Below are 20,146 nucleotides of genomic sequence, written 5' to 3'. Positions count from 1 at the left end.
CTAGTGATGAGAAAGGGAGGAGGAAGAAAAAACCACATTGAATCATAGCTTGTAGTAGAGAACTGAAAGGTAAAATATAAAGAAATAGAGGGCTAAGTTCATTATATATGGAGATAATTATAAAGATGTCCATTAGTACAATAATAAAAACCTTATTAAAAGTAACAGAAAAGTATTCTGTAAAATATAAAGAGGATGGGATTAAGCAATATAAGGATGAGTACTCTAATTGTAATATTTCATAATGAAGTACCAAATATCTGTACAAAAATAATAATTAAAAATTTAATATTTTAAAGGCAAAAAACATTCTAGAGATTTATTCACAAAGACCATAACTGGTAGAAGACCAGAGTATCAAATGAACAAAACCTTAAGGCAGTAGAACACCTAAGTACCCCAAGTAATAAGCAAAATTTGATGGATAAACTGAATTCTGTCTTCAAAATAGATACCATACCTTCTCAAGCACGTGTGGAACATATATAAAAATTGATTCTATTCTAGATTGTAAAGGAAACTTTATGCCAAAAGACAGGAGTAATATAGAGCTACCCACCTAATATGGTAGCTGGTAGCTATACCTAGCAATTTAATTAACATGAAATAAAAGTTAAATTCAGCTTTTAGTGTCACATGCCTCAGTAGGATTGATTGACTTCGGAATGAGGAGAAAAGAATGCAGATTGAAGATAATATAAGTGAACTAAATCATTCTTTTGCATAACAGGGAGTCAGTAGACGTAATCTGATAATAAAGACAAGGATACGTGACCTATAATTTTGGAGATAAGTATAAAAACAAGTGAAATGCAAAAAGGAGCTGAAAGTGATTGTTTCTAGGCAGCAGGACTGCAGATAGGGACAGGCTGGCTGCCTTTCCATTATAAGCCTTTTTTATTATTTTCTTTTTAAGCCATGTGTATGTATTACATCAATCATATGTAAGTTTTAAGAAACTGGTAAGATAAGTAAAATAAAAATACTCTAGAAACTGTCTTGTATAATAGTTTCTTATCCATTAAACAATAAATATGATTTCATTCCTTTGTATAAAGTGAAAAATACTCTAGTTCTCTTAAGATTTGATTACAGCTAATTTATACTGAAAATACAAGTTTTTTTTCAGGCACCAGTAGCCTAGTCTTCTCTTCTACTTACGAGGATGGCAAGTAGTTCTCTGTGATGGGCATATGCAGCTTCTCTTTACTTGACAAGAATACTTAATTTTGATTTTGGTAGTCAGTAAAAGATTGGGAGCACCTTAAGATTTTAATTTAAATAAATACCTTTCAAACAACAAAACCATACGTAAATGGGTCAGTACTCATAGCCTCTAAAGATTTATGATCTATTTCAAAGGCATTTACTCCTTTGGAATTTCTAGGGAATATTTTAAATATAAGGAGTGACATCTTTAATTATGACCCAGGGCAAATTTGAAATTTTTAGTATTTGTAGAATGAAGGTACTCAATATTTAAGGTACCACTTTGTATTAGATAATTTATACACAACTGCGGTAGTTACTATATTTTTTCAAAATATATTACATCTTATTATGAAGTCATTATGAGAGAGGAAACATAAGTAAGGGTTAGGGTGAAAAAAGTTTTGTTCTGTGATCTGAGAATATTACTTGAAAGCATATAGTCAGACTATATCAGGACAGTGTCACTTGTTGAATGGGTACAGTATTTGTTTCCCAATTTCCTAGAGAGACTGGCTAAGCCAGTTTTTACAGCTTGACAGTCTGAAATTTGTAGTTTGATAATTCAAGTAAGCTTTACAAGTAGATAAGAAAATTAAACATAGAGGGATTAAATATAAACACTAAGCTTAGAGGAACAGTATCACCCAACAAATTCTCAAAAAGAAAATTAAAAAAAAAAAATAGAAATCATTAAAATAAACAGAAATCCTAGAGTTGAAGAATACAGTGATTGAACTGAAGATTTCAGTAGGTTTAGCAGTAGATTCAACCAAGCAGAAGAAGATGACAGGTCATTCTATGTAATCAGAGCAAAATTAAAGGGGAATGAAAATGAGTAAAGAAAGCCTTTGCAATGATGAGATACTATTAAACTATGCATTATTGAAATCATGGAGGAAGATAGGAGGAAAGGAGCAGAATGCTTTTTTTTTTTTTTTTTTTTTAAGATTTTGTTTATTTGAGGGAGAGAGAACATGAGAAGGGAGAAGCAGACTATCTGTGGAGCAGAGAGCCTGATGTGGGACTTGATCCCAGGACTCCAGGATCATGACCTGAGCCAAAGGCAGTTGCTCAACCAACTGAGCCACCTAGGTGCCCCTAAAATGCTAATTTTTAAAGAAATAATGGCTAAGAACTTAACAAATCTAAGGAGAGATTTGGCTATCCAAGTTCATGAAGCTAATAGGTCCCCCAAAATTTCAAACCCAAGAATTGTCTTCTCCAAGACATTATAAAAAGATTATCTAAAGTCAAACATAAAAGTTTAGATGCATCAAGGGGGAAAAAAAATTGCTTCCATGTAAGTCTGTCAACAGATTTCTCAGCAAAACTTTGCAGGTGAGGAGAAAGTGGGATGGATGATCTATTCAACGTGCCAAAAGGGAAAACCTGCCAACCAAGAAAACTATCCACCAAAATTGTTTAAGACTGAAGGAGAGTTAAAGACTTTCCCAAACAGACAAAAGTTGAGGGTGTCACCACTAGATCTGACCTGCAAGAAATGCTGAGAGGTGTTCTTGAAGCTGAAATGAAAGGATGCTACTTAGTCACGTAAAAACTTACAGAATTACAGAACATGTTGGTAAAGGTAAGTATATAATCAAATTCAGAGTATTCTTACAATATAATGTGGTATGTTAATCACTTAACTAGTATAAAGGTTTAGAGGGTAAAATTATTAAAAATTATAGCTGCAGCAGTTTATATGGACCATAAAAAGTAAATTCAACATCAAAAATAAAATATTGGGGGCGCCTGGGTGGCTCAGTGGGTTAATGCCTCTGCCTTCGGCTCAGGTCATGATCTCAGGGTCCTGAGATCGAGCCCCGCATCGGGCTCTCTGCTCAGCAGGGAGCCTGCTTCCCGCCCCCACTCTCTCTCTGCCTGCCTCTCTGCCTCCTTGTGATTTGTCTGTCAAATAAATAAATAAAATATTTTAAAAAATAAAATAAAATATTGGAGGGGGCATGAAAGAATGGAATTTTTGTATGTTTAAGTTGTTAGCTTAAAATAGACTGTTATGCCTGTAAGATGTTTTATGTAAGCCTCGTGCCAACCACAAAGCAGAACCTGCAGTACATTCACAGAAGACAGAGAAGGGATTCAAAACATACCACCACAGAAAGTCAGTTCACAAAGACAGCAAGAGGAAGAAAGGAATGAGGGGACTACATGAAACGGCCAGGAAACAATAAAATGGCATCAGTAAGTTCTTACCTATCAATAATTTGATGCAAATGGATTAAATTTTCTAATCAAAAGGCACAGAGTGGCTGACTGGATTTAAAAACAAGACCCAAGTATAGGCTGCCTACAAGAGACTCATTTTGGCTTTAAGGACACATGTAGGCTCAAATTGAAGGGATGGAAAAAGATAATCTATGCAAATGGAAACCAAAGAGAGCAGGGGTAGCTATACTTATATCAGGCAAAATAGATTTTAAGTCAAAAAACTGTATCAAGAGATAAAGTCATTATAAAATGAAAAAGGGGTCGATTCATTAAGATATCTCAATTATATATATACCCCACATTGGAGCATCTAAACACATTAAGAAAATAACAGATAATCATGGGAGAAATAACAATACAATAATAGTAGGGGACTTCGATACCCTACTTTCAACAATGGACAGATGATCTAAGGAAACAATGGACATGAAGTACACTTTACACATAGAACAGAACGTTCCATCTAGCAGCAGCAGGATACACATTTTTCTCAAGTGTGCATGGACCACTTTTTAGGATAGAGCACATCTTAAGTCACAAAATAAGCCTTAGCAAATGTAGGAAGAATAACTTCATATCCAGTATTTTTTCCAACCACGGTGGAATAAAATTAGAAACAACAAGAGGAAAACTGGAAAATTCATAGTTGTATGGAAATAACACCCACCTGAACAATCAACAGGTTAAAGGAAGTAAAAGAAATAAAAATATAGTTGCTCCTTGAACAACATGGGGTCAAAAATCCTGCATAGTCAAAAATCCACGTATAACTTCTGGCTTCCTTTAAACATTACTAATAGCCTACTGTTGACCAGAAGGAAGCCTTCTGGTCAACATAAGCAGTTGATTAAAATATATTTTGTATGTTTTGTGTGTTATATACTGTATTCTTAACAATAAAGCTATAGAAAAGTGTTATTAAAATTATATGAAAAATTTATAGTATGTATATAAAAAAAACCCATATATAAATGGACCTGTGCAGGGACGCCTGGGTGGCTCAGTTGGTTAAGCAGCTGCCTTCGGCTCAGGTCATGATTCCAGCGTCCTGGGATCGAGTCCCACATTGGGCTCCTTGCTCATCAGGGAGCCTGCTTCTCCCTCTGCCTCTGTCTGCCATTCTGTCTGCCTGTGCTTGCTCTCTCTCCCTCTCTCTCTCTGACAAATAAATAAATAAAATCTTAAAAATAAATAAATAAATAAATAAATGGACCTGTGCAGTTCAAATCTGTGGTGTTCAAGAGTAAACTGTATCCCTTAAAAATGGAAACACACCAAAACACATGGGATATAGCAAAGACAGTTTTAATAGGGAAGTTCATAGTGATAAATACCTTAGATTAAGAAAAAAGGAAGACAGAAATAAACAATATAACTACACTTCAAGGAACTAGAAAAAAAAAAATAACACTCTAGGCCCAAAGTTTGCAGAAGGAAGAAAACAGTTGAAAGAAGAAATAAATGAACTAGAGGCTGGGACAACAATATAAAAGATGAAGGAAACTTATAGCTAGTTCTTTGGAAAGAGACTTGACAGATCTTTATCTAGACTAAGAAAAAAAGAAGACTCAAATTCAGAAATGAATGAGGAAACATTACAACTGATACAACAGAAACGGAAAGGGTCGTGAGTCTACTATGAACAATTATATGCCAACAAATTAGTTAGCCTAAAAGAAAGGGTAAGTTCCTAGAAACATAACCTACCAAGATTGAATTATGAAGTAGAAAATAAGGAGACTGAAATAGTAATCAAAAACCTGCCGATAAAGAAAAGCCCAGGATCAGGTTTCGCTGGTGAGTTCTACCAAACATTTGAAGAGTAATTAACACTAGTCTTATGCTCTTCCAAATAATAGAAGAGGAAGGAGTACTCCCAAACTTATTTAATAAGACAAGCATTATCCTGATACCAAAGCTGGGTTAGGATACTACAAGAATACTAGAGGCCAATGTTCCTGAGGAATATAGATGCAAAAATTCTCAACAGAATCCTAGCAAACTAAATTCTGTGGCACATTAAGAGGTTCATACACCATGATCAAGTGGGGTATATCCTTGGAGTACAAGGATGACTCAACATATAAGAGTCCTTGAATGTGATAAACAGCATTAATAGAATGAAAGATAATCACAATTTATTATTATTGAATAGATACAGGAAAAGCATTAATAAAGTTAAACGTTCTTTGAAGATAAAAACTTTCAACAGACTGGGTAGAGAAGGCACATACCTCATCTGTGAGAGAGTAAATATTTGTTGTTTTAAGCCACCCAGTTTGTAGTCCTTTGTTTTGGAAGCCCTAGGAAACTAATGCAAGTCCTATTAAAAAAAAAGTGATGTGAAATTAAAACTTAAAAAAAAAATTGGCACAGGCCTTAAGTAAAACTGCCAAAAATATGAACAAACAAGTAACATGGAAAAGGCAGATGAGTCAGAATAAAACTCATTTTAGTAAATGGAAAGAAACTTTATAGACAAAATATACTTTGCACTCAATAAACACAAACAGTATAGCAACAAAAAATAGCAAGGAATATAAAAAATAGAAAACATGTAAAAACAGACACATTAATTATAGGGTGGAGAGCCTTTTAAAAATTTTTATTGTTAATTTTCTAGTTTTGTTACATTATAATTTCTACCAGGATTGTTTTATAGCACTTTCTCTGGTGATGGAAGTATTCCACAACTGTGCTGAACAGTAGTGGCCACTAGTCATAGGAAGCGATTCATAAATACAGAGTATCTTTCCATTTATTTGTATCTTTGATCTCTTTTAGTTATATTTTGTATTTTTCAGTATACACGTTTTTCACGAAGTTGGGGCATTTTATTTGTTTTAATGATATTGTAAATGCAGTTGCTTTCTTAATTTCCTTTTCAAATTGCTCATTGTTAGTGTGTAGAAACATAACTGGTTTTTATTTGTCGATTTTATATTACGCAGCTTTGCTGAAATCATTTACTGGTTTTAAAAGATTTTTGCTGGGTGTAGGATCATTAGGGTTTTGTACATACATGTCATCAGTGAAAAGAGTAAACTTTTATTTCTTCCTTCCCTATTTAGATGCCTTTTATTTCTTTTTCTTGCCTAATAATTGCTCTAGGTAGGATTGTCAGCACTATGTTGAAGTGATGCCTTGTTTCTAATCTTAGAGGAAAAACTTTCATTTTTTCATTTTTGAGTATGATGTTAGCTGTAGACATTTCATATTAGGACTTTATTATGTTGAAGTAGTTCTGTTCCTGGCTTACTGAGTGTTTTTGTCAGGAAACGGCATTTAATTTTGTTGCATGCTTTTTCTGTATCAATTGAAATGTTCATGTGTTTTTTTTCCCCTTCATTTTCTTAATGTGGTGTATTATAGTGGTGTATTTTCATATGTTGAAACATCCTTGCATTCTTGGTATACATACCACTTGATCATAGTACGTAATCCTTTTAATGGGCTGTTGAATTTGGTTTCTTAGTATTTTGTTGAGGATTTTTACATTGGTATTCATCAGGGATATTACTCTGATTTTCTTATTGTGTCTTTTTCTGGTGTTGGTATCAGGGTAATGGTGGCCTTGTAGAATGAATTTGGAAATGTTCCCTCCTCTTTAATTCTTTGGGAGAGTTTGAGTTTTTTTTTTTTTTTTTTTTAAAGATTTTTATTTATTTATTTATTTGACAGAGATTACAAGTAGGCAGAGAGGCAGGCGGAGAGAGAGAGGAGGAAGCAGGCTCCTTGCTGAGCAGAGAGCCCCATGTGGGGCTCGATCCCAGGACCCTGGGATCATGACCTGAGCCGAAGGCAGAGTCTTTAACCCACTGAGCCACCCAGGCACCCCTGAGGAGGATCTTTAAATGTTTTAGAGAATTTTCCTGTGAAGCCATGTGGTCCTGGGCTTTTTTCCTCTGTGATCTGCTTTTATTTCTTGATTAATTAACTTCAATTATGTCTCTTTACTTCCTGCTAAAAAAGATGAGGATTTAGCTTATTTATCCTTAGACTTCTTTTTTTGTCTCTATATTCCAGTTTAATACTTACTATATTTAGTTCTTTCATTAATGTTTTCAACTGTAAATAAAATATTTGAATTCCTCAGATATTGTATTTTAAATCCCCACTATGCAAGTTAAGAACACTAGGCCTTTTGGGGTACCTGGCTGGCTCAGTTCGTAGAGCATGTGACTCTTGCAGGTTGTAATTTTGAGCCCCCATATGCGGTGTAGAGATGACTTAAAAATAAAATCTTTTAATAATAATAAAAAAGAAATCAAGACTTTATCCTTTTCTTTATCTTGTGTCTTCTACTCCTTCATTTCCATGTCTGTCTTTCGTTTTGTATTTGAGTAGGTTTATAATGTAACATTTATGTTTTGTTCTGTAATGACAAGAATCCAGGCTTGTCAGATTGATTTTAAACACAATAAATTGCAGTTATTGAGCTAAGGTTAATTTTTGTTCTTGGTGGGTTCGAGGTCATGATGCTAATCGAACTCAAAAAATAAAATATTTGCTATCTATGTTAGATTATCTTTACTTACAAATAGGAAGTTTTTCAAAATCTTACTACTAGTTTGCTTTATAATCTGACTTGATTTTCTTACTAGTTTGCTTTATATTGTTTATCTTCTGCCATTATCATCCTTAATTGCCTTTTTCCTTGAAAAAGATACATTTACCATATCCTCACATGTTTCCTGCTTGAATCATAACATCTATTATTTGTTGATGGAATCTCTTTTAGAGCCCTCTTCCTGCCTGCTTTAGTCATGATAGGTTTGGAAGTCTGTATAGCTTCCATTCAAAGGTATTCCTGCATTTCTGGGTTAGATTTACTGATTTTTAGATTCCCACATATGTCTCTTTCATGGCATTCTCCCTCTTTCTGGAATGTGTCCTAAATTAATGTCAGTATCCAAAGTACTTAGAATTAACTTCAGTGTACAAGGTTCTAAATTTTTGCTGTCTTCGGATGGCTTTGGCCTGGCTCATAATTGCTTGATAGTTTGGCTGGGTGTAGAAATTTAGGTTTAGGTTAATTTTTCCTCAGAACTTGAGAGTTTTGCTCTTTTTCTCTGGGTCAAGATGGTGAGAAGTCTGATGTTATTCTGAGACTTGTTACTTATAAAGGACTCCTTTCCTCTCTTTTTGGAAGCTTCAGGATCTTTGTAGTTCTGGAATCTTAAAGTTTTTTGTCTAGGTATGAATTATTTTTGTCCTCACTGGACCCTTTGGAGTTGATGGGCCCTTTGTGGTTGAAATGCCTGTGTCTTCCTGCAGGTGGGAAATGTTCTTTTATTATTTCTTTGGTAATAGTTCTTGGTTTTCTTTGTTCTCCCATTTTGAAATGCTTACCAATAGAATGTTGGCCTTCTGGAGTGCTTTTACATCTTTTATCTCTTCTCATGTTTTCTACCTCTTCTTTTTTATTAAGTATTCTGACAGATTCCTTCAACTATATCTTTCTGCCTTTCTGTGAATGTCTGTAAACGCATTGTTAATATTCCTTGTATCATTTCAAAAGGCAACATGGTATAGTAGTTACAAGCTTGTGCAGTAGAACCAGACTACCAGACTGTGTGGGTTTAGATCTCAACTCCACCACTTAGTATATTATCTTAGGTCACTTACTGTAACCAAAATGAAGATAATAACTAGTTTGTGGCCAAAGGAGTTTATATTTGTAAAGCATTTTCAACAGTTATTGGTGTAGCAAAATCTGTATTACTGTTAGTTAAATATATAGCATCCTGGTTTTGTTTCATGCAGTGCAGTTTATTCAGGAGTGTCTTGAGGATATTTTGTTTTGTTTTGAGTTTTCTTCTGTACCCTAAGTAATCTGATTCTTCCAGAGTTAATTGATATACTTACTTATTTTGTTCTTTTTCTTAGCTGCTGTATTTTATTGTGTGTATATAGTTCTCTAATTTCTTAAGAAAGAAGACTCTTCCTCAAATAACTCATGATTTTGTTTTAATGGAATATTTTAAACTATACAACAGTATACAGAATAGAATAATGAAATGACAGAATTCTGTCACCCAGCTTTAATAATGGGGTCTTTTATCATCTAAACCCTCACTCCTTTCCTAATATTGTTTTGAAGCAAATTCCACATGTAATTGTTCTGTATTTCTAAGTATATTTTTAAAACTGAAGACTTTGAGTCTTTTTAAATTTCAGAACAATTGATGGGCCTTCTCCTCCATTTGCCTTTACCTTTTTTCCCTCCATGTTGAAGGAACTGTTCTGTGGAATATTTCACATTCTGGGTTTTTCTGATTGCTTTTTCCTGATGTCATTTTATTTGTTTTCTTCCAGTATTAATGTAAACTGGAAATTTGATCCAAAGTAGTGTTTATTAACTTACTGTTTTCTTTTTTCATTATTGTCCTGTTAAAGGGCCTTTTTAGAATTTTTTGTTGTCTACCTTCTGAGACCCAGGGGACAGATCATAGTGTTGTGCTTTGAAGGTTAAGAAACTTTTAATTTATTATTTTAAGATCTTTTTACCTTTTGGGTGTGATATTAACTCCAGTTAAGAATGTATGATCTAGGGGCACCTGGGTGGCTCAATCATTGGGTATCTGCCTTCGGCTCTGGTTGTGATCCCAGGATTCTGGGATTGAGCATTGGGCTTCCTGCTTGGCGGGAAACCTGTTTCTCCCTCTCCCACTCCCCCTGCTTCTTTTTCTTCTTCTTCTTTTTTTTTAAGATTTTATTTATTTGACAGACAGAGATCACAAGGAGGCAAAGGTGGCAGAGAGAGAGAGAGGGGGAAGGAGGCTCCCCACTGAGCAGAGAGCCCGATGTGGGGCTCGATCCCAGGGCCCGGAGATCATGACCTGAGCCGAAGGCAGAGGCTTTAACCCACTGAGCCACCCAGGCACCCCTCACTCCCCCTACTTCTGTTCCCTCTCTTGCTGTGTCTGTCTCTGTCAAATAAATAGAATCTTTAAAAAAGGAATATATGATCTAAAGGTTTGATCCTATTTTGACTCTTTTCAACAAGAATATTTTATAAGTAGTACTATGTATTACATATTACCTCAAGGGTACTTAATATTTGGTTGTCTCACTTTTGGAGGTGCTAAGATTGATTAGTGCTAAGAACTCAGAAGTAACCCTATGATCCATTGTGAAATTTACGAATCCTTTTTTCCCTAATTGTTTCAAATCTATTAATGATTATTGCCCATTTGTGTCATTTCTTTTGTTCTTATTAGCTGAAATTCTTTGAAGGACTAGCCCTCTCACTATTAGGTCTTTTTGGCTACCTTGAGATATGGTATCTCTTTGAATAGCTTTTTTGTCATTGCTCTAGGTACTGTTTTATGTATACATAATTTATCATAGCCTGCTGGTTCTTAAGTCTCTTTATCCCCCCTCCATTTCTAATATATTGCCTTTTTTTTCCTGCATTTTGAGAACCATACCACACAGTGTCATCATTTTTGCTTAAGCCATTAAAAATAATAGAAGAAGAATATAAGAGAAGGAAAGTCTGTTGTATTTATCCATGTTCTATTCTTACCATACTTCCTGATTTTCCAATATTTCTTTTAGATTTTTTTTCTTTTAAGATTTAAAAAAAAATTAACTGAATTAATGTTGTAGTCTTTTATTTTTGTTAATTGATATTTAAAATGGTACTTTTCTGATAGAAAGTAATGAAAATGCTTTTAATATTGTGGTGAGAAATGTTAATGTTTCTAATCATTTTAACTTTAATTGTTAATAAGAATTACTGGCCATGATTGGATAGTTTTATAAAATCACACTGGAAATAGAGGGTAATAAAAGTACCTACATCATAGGGCTATTATGAGGATTGAGTTAGTTAATACATATGTAAATATATTTTCTGTCTGAAGGACCTCCTTTAGCTATTATGCTAGGGTAGTTTTACTGGTAACAGATTTTCTTTGTTTGACTTCATTTGTGGATGTTTTAATTTCCCTCTCTTTCCTGAAGAATATTTTGTCTGGATACAGGATTCTGGATTGGTAGTTCTTTTTTTTTTTCAGCACTTGAAAAGTGTTTCTGGGCATCAAAAATATGAATGTAAATTGAAATTTTTAATGTTTACTAACTGTGACCATAGTGGTCTAAGTGTTAAAGAATTTTCTTTTAAATTATAATTACTATGAGTATAACATAAATATATTCTTGGTTTTGTTTATTAAGTTGTTCTTAAACATAATGCATCTCTTTAGGGCAGACTGCTCTTTTCATGGAATTTATGTATCCATGAATGAATATTACTTATGTTAGCATAAGACTGGTTTTTGTGGAAATTAATAATAAAAAAAAATTAGGCCATTAGTATGAGGTTTACAAAAGATTATTGGTAACTTTTTGTTAAGTATATCATTTATAGTAGAATATATAGCATATTCCTGATAAATTAATCTGTATCTCATAAGTTCACATAGGGATGAAAAACTGGGTAAAGAATTGGTTGATATGTGACAGCATGATGGCTTATCCAGGTTAGAAAAAAATACGGATTCACTGTGTCTAGTATTCTTTTAACAAAAGTTAATAAAAATGTTTTTCAATAAAAAAATGTAAAACACTAACTTTAGTGTTTGCTACTTTCACTTGGAAAGATGGTATTGATTTGACAGTAAGAGCTCTTTCTTTTTTTTTTTTTTTTTTTTTTTTTTTGTAAGTGCTCTTTTCAACTGATTAAAACCATGCACAGTATCTTCAATTCACAGACATAAGACACAGGTGACTGTTGTTTTTTCTGAGAATGGTTGAAAATACAGATGTTGAATTCTAATTCAAGATGCTTTCCAGATCTTAGATTCTAAATAATTCTAGATAAAGGTATGTAAAGACTCTAGTCATACCGTTTTTACCTGGATGAACTAAATTATAGCACTTTTCAATATTTATCATCACTGTTTTCATTGGATTCTCTCTCATGTGAGCTTTCTTAATCAAAAGTTTTTCTTATTCTCACCTCCCAAAGTTGTAGCAGCCCATTTGGGCCAAAATATCTCCTTTTTAATATCAGGTATTATTGTTAACAGAAGTGTAAGGAATAGGGAAAAACAAAACCACCTTAGATATATGGTGCTTCCATTAAGTGTTCCCCTGATACCAATATTTCAAATTACTCTGGTGTTTTGGATGTTTTTTTAGCAATTTGAGGAGATGCATTGTAGTGAGATGTTAGATGTGTAAGAGATATATCTTTTGTGAACTGCAAGAAGGATTATTAAATGTAGAGTGTAGGGGATGTAGAGTGTAGGAAAGGAGAAAGGATTATAATGCTCTGACCTTGGTATTAATTCTAGTAATTGGTTGGTAACTCTGGAAATTAAGGATATGAAAGTTGATTCTTCTAAAACCATCTGGTCCCCAGTGTGAAGTCTGCTGGATTAAGGTTTAATCTTTCGTCACTAGATTATAGTCTTGAATCTGATGCTGCAAAATATTCATATACTTTTTATTTTCATTACTGTTAATTTCCTTAAGGACCTTCATCACTGTGCACTAATTACTACTATTTCTCTCTGCTCTCTTTGAGTGAGGATTCTTTTTCATTCTTCCTGAGTATACTGCTCAGTGGAACAGTTTCTTATTCTCTCTCTTCCTCTTTTAACATTTGTATATTTTTGCTCACAATCTGCTCCCTCAAGTTTTGATTCTCTTCTGTTGCATCAGATTTTGTCTATGTGATTGTTGGTTCTTCATTCAAAAAAACTTAGGACCCCCCTCCCCAAAAAACCAAAAAACTTAGTATATGTTGCAAAAATGTGATTGCCCAGGAGTATCAAACATCATTGTATTTCAGTGCCTAAAACTCCATGAGGCCAGGAATGTGGTGTGTTTTTCTTATCAGAACAGACCATAGTGAGCGAATGAATAAGGAGAACAGGATTTTCCAGATTCTTTCCTTAATAGAACTGCTAGTTTTTAAAAAAAATTAACCGAATTAATGTTGTAGTCTTTTTTTTTTTTTTAAGATTTTATTTATTTATTTGACAGAGAGAGATCACAAGTAGACGGAGAGGCAGACAGAGAGAGAGAGAGAGAGGGAAGCAGGCTCCCTGCTGAGCAGAGAGCCCAATGCGGGCCTCGATCCCAGGACCCTGAGATCATGACCTGAGCCGAAGGCAGCTGCTTAACCCACTGAGCCACCCAGGCGCCCAATGTTGTAGTCTTTTATTTTTGTTAATTGATATTTAAAATGGTACTTTTCTGGTAGAAGGGTAATGAAAATGCTTTTAATATTGTGGTGAGAAATATTAATGTTTCTAATCATTTTAATTTTAATTGTTAATAAGAATTACTGGCCATGATTGGATGGTTTTATAAAATCACACTGGAAATAGAGGGTAATAAAAGTACCTACCTCATAGGGCTATTATGAGGATTGAGTTAGTTAATACATAGGTAAAGCACTTATAGCAGGGCTTCACACATAGTAAAGTGCTTGGTAATTGTTAGTAACTGAGAACAATGTTGGAGACTGACTTCTTTGCCATCATTCTGCAGGAGGTTTTTTGTTTTTTGTTTTTAAGATTTTTTTAATTTATTTATTTGATAGACAGATATTACAAGTAGTCACAGAGGCAGGCAGGCAGGCAGGGAGAGAGGAGGAAGCAGGCTCCCCCCCCTCGGAGTGGAGAGCCCCATGTGGGGCTTGATCCCAGGACCCTGAGACCATGACCTGAGCCGAAGGTAGAGGCTTTAACCCACTGAGCCACCCAGACGCCCCATGCAGGAGGATTTCTTGATGGTTAGTTGTCCATTTCATTCATAGGGAGGCAGGCTATTGGCCCAAGGCAGTCTTCCCTCAGGCCCTTTCAAAAGCCCCCTAAAAGGATCATTCTTCACAAGCATTTTTTCCTCAGCTTCCTTCCAAGGGCCCCCTCTGAACCCTTGAGGCTAGTGGGTTGAAAAGAACTTAAGAATGGGCAGTATATCCCAGTCAGGTGATGAAGGTTTGAAATGGGCTCTGCCTTTTACCCCTTTGTGACTCTGTGACTGGGGCAAATTTCTTTGCCTATTTCCTATCTTATCTGTCTCACCTCCAAGAATGTTATTTTTATCTCCTTTCTTACTCTGAGCAGCCACATTGCACTTATTTTACTTCTACACAAATGCTGACTTCTCTCTTATATCTGGCCCTTTGAACCTGCTGTTCACTTTGGATGAAACACTTTCTCTTCCCTCCTGCCTTTCTTTATCTGGCCAGATCCTGTTTATGCTTCCATTAAATGCTTCTCCTTTAGGAGGCCGTTCCTAACCAATTCTCACCAGACTGGTTTGTTTTTCTGCCATACCTTCCCCTCACAACATCATGATTCTTAAAGTCTTTCATCCCATTTGGAGTTGCCCTTTATAGTGAGCTCCCACAGGGGTTGATGGGATCTGACATGTTCATTGCTGCATCCCCAGTTCCTGGCACATAGGAGGCCCCAGTTAATGCTGTATACATGCATGGGAAAGAAAAATACTAGAGATATTTTTGCTTAGGCTTTGGCTAACATTATCTCCACAGCTGCCCTTGTTTTACAGTATTTTTATTTTATTTTTTCCTAAAGCTGCTGAAACTTAGAAGCTGATTCTGTCACAGTGTAAGATGTGTTTGGAACATTCTGCATTCTTCTTAGATGAATTTTTAGAACCTGGTGAGTTTCACTAGATACCTTCAGTTTTCGTTTTGAGCTCTGAGGTATGCTGTATTTTTTCTTTTTTTCTTTTTTCTGTGTAATTCATAATTGTTGGTTATAGTAAAGTATATGATCACCTGGCAAGAAGCATAGGACAAAGTATTATAAGAATATTTAGAGCATGATCTCCTACTTGTTTTGATAGCCTTAATTTATCTTTAGAATTTTGGAAAAGAAAATCTCAAAAGAATACTATTTTGTGAAGTGAAAATGATATGAAATTCAAATTTCAGCATCTGTGAATAAAGCTGTATTGGAACACAGCCCCTCTTTTTTTTTTTTTTTTTTAACATAATGTGTATGGCTGTTTTCATGCTCTATGGCAGAGTTAATTTAAGTACAGTGGTTGCATTAGAGACCCTAGGGACCAGAAAGGCAAGAGTATTTACTATGTAGCCCTTTTCAGAATAAGTTAACTGACCTATGCTCTTCATGGTTGGAGAAGTATTTATTTATAGGTTGAGTGCTAGTAGGTTTATTTTCAAAATAGGGAAAAATAATATCTTTTCTATCTGAAACCACGGGTGTTGGGTTTACTAAATTGTAAGTTTCCTAAGGGTAAATACTGTGCCTGTTTTTTAAACAATGGATGCCACCATGGCTATTGTAGGCCTGACACATGGGTTGGCACAAAGTCAGTGTTGAGTAAAAGAATAAGATCTGTTGTAGCTCTAGTACCTATTTTATGTATGTACGATCACAATAATTCTAGTTTCTTTTTCTTTTTTTTTTTTTTAAAGATTTTATTTATTTATTTGACAGAGAGATCACAAGTAGATGGAGAGGCAGAGAGAGAGAGAGAGAGAGAGAGAGAGAGAGAAGCAGGCTCCCTGCTGAGCAGAGAGCCCGATATGGGACTCGATCCCAGGACCCTGAGATCATGACCTGAGCCGAAGGCAGCGGCTTAACCCACTGAGCCACCCAGGCGCCCCTAATTCTAGTTTCTTTAAAGCCTTGCTTATTGGGAGTGGGTGTTTTTTGTTGACTGTAGGAGAGAATTAAAAAAAAAAACTATAGGAGAGAATTTTGATGAAAACAGTAATTTTCTCTGGATCTGTTTTTTACAGATAGCCATGAAATCATTGGCCAGATTTATTTGTCTAAGTTGTTTATAAATTGTTACTTTTTAAAATAAACTACTAAACCAGAAATTACCAATCTCAAAGAAACTTAGAAGCCTTCTTCTTATAAAGCTTTAAAATGTATGTGTGTAAATAAATAAATAAATAATATATATATATTATATATATCCAAGAGCAGCTTTTAATATATATTATATATATATTATATATCCTATCCAAGAGCAGCTTTTAATATATATATTAAAAGCTGCTCTTGGATAGGAAGATTCATATATTCTCATCTTAAGTCATCTGAAACTTCCCCAACTTAACCATTGAATCTCTTTTTTAATGAACCTTCCCTGTATAGTTTGCTCAAGAACCCAGCTTTTTAAAGTATTATCCTACCCAATACCTTGTTAATGATGAGATAGTTTAAGTGGCATTTAGTGGAGGAAAACTGTTCCATATTAAAGGATTCTAGGGAGATCGGACAGCTAAGTGCAGTCATTACATGACTCTGGACTGGATCCTGTGTTGGAGGAGGAAGAAAGCCTTAGAGAACTTCATTTGGTCAGTTAAAAAAAAAAGGAAAGGAAAATAGACATTAAATTAAAATTTTGTGTAATTGTTAAATTTCCTGAAGTTAGTAACTATATTATGACTATTTAAGGGAATGTCTTTGTTCTTAAGAGGCATATGTTCACATATTTAGGGGTAAAAAGGTATGATAGATACAACCTATTTTCAAATGGTTCAGCAAATGTTTATCTATATACGTTGAGAAAAATGATGCAAATGTTAATTGATCAGTCTGGATAAAATATACATAGAAGTTCTTTGAACTATTTGTGCACTTTTCTGAAAGTTTGAAGGTATTTCCAAGTAAAAAGTTTAAAGAAATGACATTAGCATTTACCAAAAACCTAGAGATTATGTCCAAATACTGTTGCTTTTAAATTATTTACTTTGATTAAAAATACACTTTACAGTGTTTGTGCTTTTTTCAAAATGCTTTCCACACATACGCTGTGTACATGGTGGTACTATTCTGAACAATATTTTTTATTGGGTGTTTTATGCTTAATTTGTGGTTGTAAGTGCAGATACTCTGTTCTGTGATTCTTTATTAGATTTAATAAGTTTGATTTATAAATAGTCTATAAAATTTAGTTATTTTATAGTATTGTGGAGATAAAATGAAATAGAACTTAGCAAATGTAAAACTGCTATGCAAAGATGAAGTCTTTATATTAGCAGTATTCTTGCTGATTATCTCATCAGTTTTTTTAATCATAAAGTCATGGTTAAATACCAATTAGTAGAATTTAGAACTTGAATAATTTTAGGTATAATGTGTTAAATTTTCTTCTATCTGCTACTTTGCTTTAATATAATGTCCACTGTAGCTTGTTTTATTAAAAGTCTATTGTGTTCCCTTAACTCCATACAGCAGCTTTGTTTTTAAAAGTAGATCTGGTTTTACTGTCTTATATTTATTATATTTGACCTTAAATTTATTATATTTTGAAGGAAATTCAAGAGTAAGGATCTACTATAGTGGTTCTTAAACTGCTACTAATAATTGATGACCTTTTTGAGCTTTTTTAGTGCCAGACATTATATTCTAAGCATGCTACATTTAGTATTTATTTCATTTTCACAACAGCCTTATGCTAACACCTTGCCTTGATTTGCTATGCAATTCTAGTTAAAACTGCTGCTAAGCCTCAGAAGCCTTAAATTTCTTACTTTTTTTTCCCCCCCGCCAAATACAAATTATGGGAAATAGGGTTCTGGAATTAATATAGAAAAATTGATCCATAGGGGCACCTGGGTGGTTCCGTCAGTTGGGCGTCCATGTCTTGGTTTCTGCTTGGATCACAGCCTCAGGGTTCTGGGATTGAGCCCAGCATTGGGCCCCGTGCTGCATAAGGAGTCTGCTTGAGGATTCTTTCCCCATCTCCCTCTGCCCCTCCCTCTACTTGCGCACACACACATTGTCTTTGAAGAGAAAAAAAAGTCGTTTTACAATTTTTAGGTTGTAAATAATGGGATGGGTCTAACTTCAACCTAGACCTTCTGTTGCCTTCATAATTTGGGAAAGATCAGTATATCAAGATCATTCTTCAGTAACCGTACTGATAAAGGAAGTAAATACATCTTTTAATAGCCAATTAAGAAGCAAACTGATGTAGAGATCTTGTTTTCCGAGACTTGAATTTTACCAAGTAAAGCAACCAAAAAGTTAAAAATTTAAAAATTAAGGGACTGATACAGTATTGCTAACCTTTAAAACTTTTTGCATTGAATTAAACCATGCTTTTTCTAAAGTGGATAAATCTTGAGTATCCTTCTAATTAAATTTTATGAAGTCAACACTCATTTAACCAAGATCAAGATATAGAATATTTTCATCAACCTAGGAGCCTCCTTCATGCCCCCTGACAGTCAACACACATTTCCAAAGGTAACTATTATTCTGACTTCATTTACTATTCATTAGTATTGTCTGTTGTTAAACATCTTTTGACTATCTTTTTTGATCAACATCTTGTTTATGAGTCACCTATGTTGATTCACACAACATTAACTTATTCTTTTGCATTGCTTTGTAATACTTCATTGTATATTGCCTCAGTTTATCCATTCTACTATTGATGAACATTTGGATCATTATCAGTTTTTAGCTATTATAAACAATGTTGCTGTGGATATTCTTGAGCATGTCTTTTGGTGCACATATGCATGCATTTTTTTTTTTTTTTTTTGAGTAAATATCTAAGAGTGAAATTGTTGATCACGGTATTTCACTGTTGCACTTTAATAGGTGCCCCTAGTTTTTGAAAATGGTTGGAATTTTTATACCTACCAACAGTGTACAAGGGTTCTCATTGCTCTACATCCTCACCAGCACTTAAAATTATTAGTGTTTTTTAATATTAGCTTCTTTGCCATATATGTGGTGAAAAAATTATTGGAGTTTTAATTTGAAATTCCCTGCTGTCTTTAAGGATTTAGCACATGTTTGTATGCTGTTGACCATTTGGATATCCTCTTTTGAGAAATGCCTTTTCATGTCATTTGACCATTTTTCTGTTGAGTTGTTTATCTTATGGATTGGTAGGAGTTCTTTATTTCTAGGGTAAGTTTTTTGTTGGATTAAGTATTGAAGATATGCATCCTACTTCTTTACTCTTTTAACAGTGTATCTTTATTTTTAAAAGATTTTTTTTTTTTTTTTGATAGAGCACAAGTAGGCAGAGTGGCAGACAGGAGGGCAGGCAGAGGGAGGGGAGAAGCAGGCTCCCTGCTGAGCAGAGAGCCTGATGCAGGACTTGATCTCAGCGCTCTGGGATCATGACCTGAGCCAAAGGCAGACACTTAACCGACTGAGCCACCCAGGTGCCCCAGTAGTGTGTCTTTATTAAGAAAATTTCTTAAATTTAATAAAATTCATTTTACTAAATAGTTCTTTTATGGTTGTGCTTTTTGTGTTTTAAGAAATCTTTGTCTGCCCGAAAGCCAAGAAGGTATTCTTGTATGTTTTCTCTTACAAACTTGATTGTTTTAACTTTTACACTTAGGTTTAGGCATGGCATATGGTAAGGTTCCTGGTTCATTTTATTTTCCATATGGAAACCCATTTTGTCAAACATTATTTGTTGAAGAAAAGATTATCCTTTCCCTATGGTAAGGCCCTAGTGCCTTTGTTGCAGTTCAGATGGGTATTTATTCGTGGGTCTGTTTTTGGGTTCTTCTGTCCCATTGGGCTGCTGTTGTGCCAGTGCCGTACTCTTCTAATTACTGTAGCTTTAAATCCTCCAGTTAGGTTCTTCACAATTGCTTGGTTTTTATTGGTCTTTTGAATCTCAATAAAAATTTTATAGTCAACCTGTCAATTTCCTAAATAGATAACCTTCTTTATAGCAAGCAAGTTTTTAAAAAAGG

At 34.4% G+C, this 20,146-nt stretch overlaps 1 protein-coding gene across 9 annotated transcripts in view; it reads left to right on the top strand.

Annotated features, from left to right (window-relative positions):
• CLOCK (clock circadian regulator) overlaps window positions 1–20,146 on the top strand; it is a 137,693-nt gene that overhangs the window by 13,596 nt on the left and 103,951 nt on the right. For 6 of the 9 annotated variants that reach the window (XM_047719340.1, XM_047719342.1, XM_047719333.1 and 3 more), the window contains exon 3: window positions 15,006–15,092. The exons of 2 other annotated variants lie outside the window; for them this stretch is intronic. The gene's annotated coding sequence lies outside the window, so the exon portion shown is untranslated. Of the gene's footprint in view, window positions 1–15,005; window positions 15,137–20,146 lie in introns of all 9 variants that reach the window. One more of the 9 variants, XM_047719337.1, reaches the window with a different exon arrangement.

Source organism: Lutra lutra, chromosome 2 (genome assembly GCF_902655055.1).
Source record: "Lutra lutra chromosome 2, mLutLut1.2, whole genome shotgun sequence".
Taxonomy (NCBI): domain Eukaryota; kingdom Metazoa; phylum Chordata; class Mammalia; order Carnivora; family Mustelidae; genus Lutra; species Lutra lutra.
Note: the sequence above shows the minus strand (reverse complement) of the source record. Positions and strands in the feature narration are given on the sequence as shown.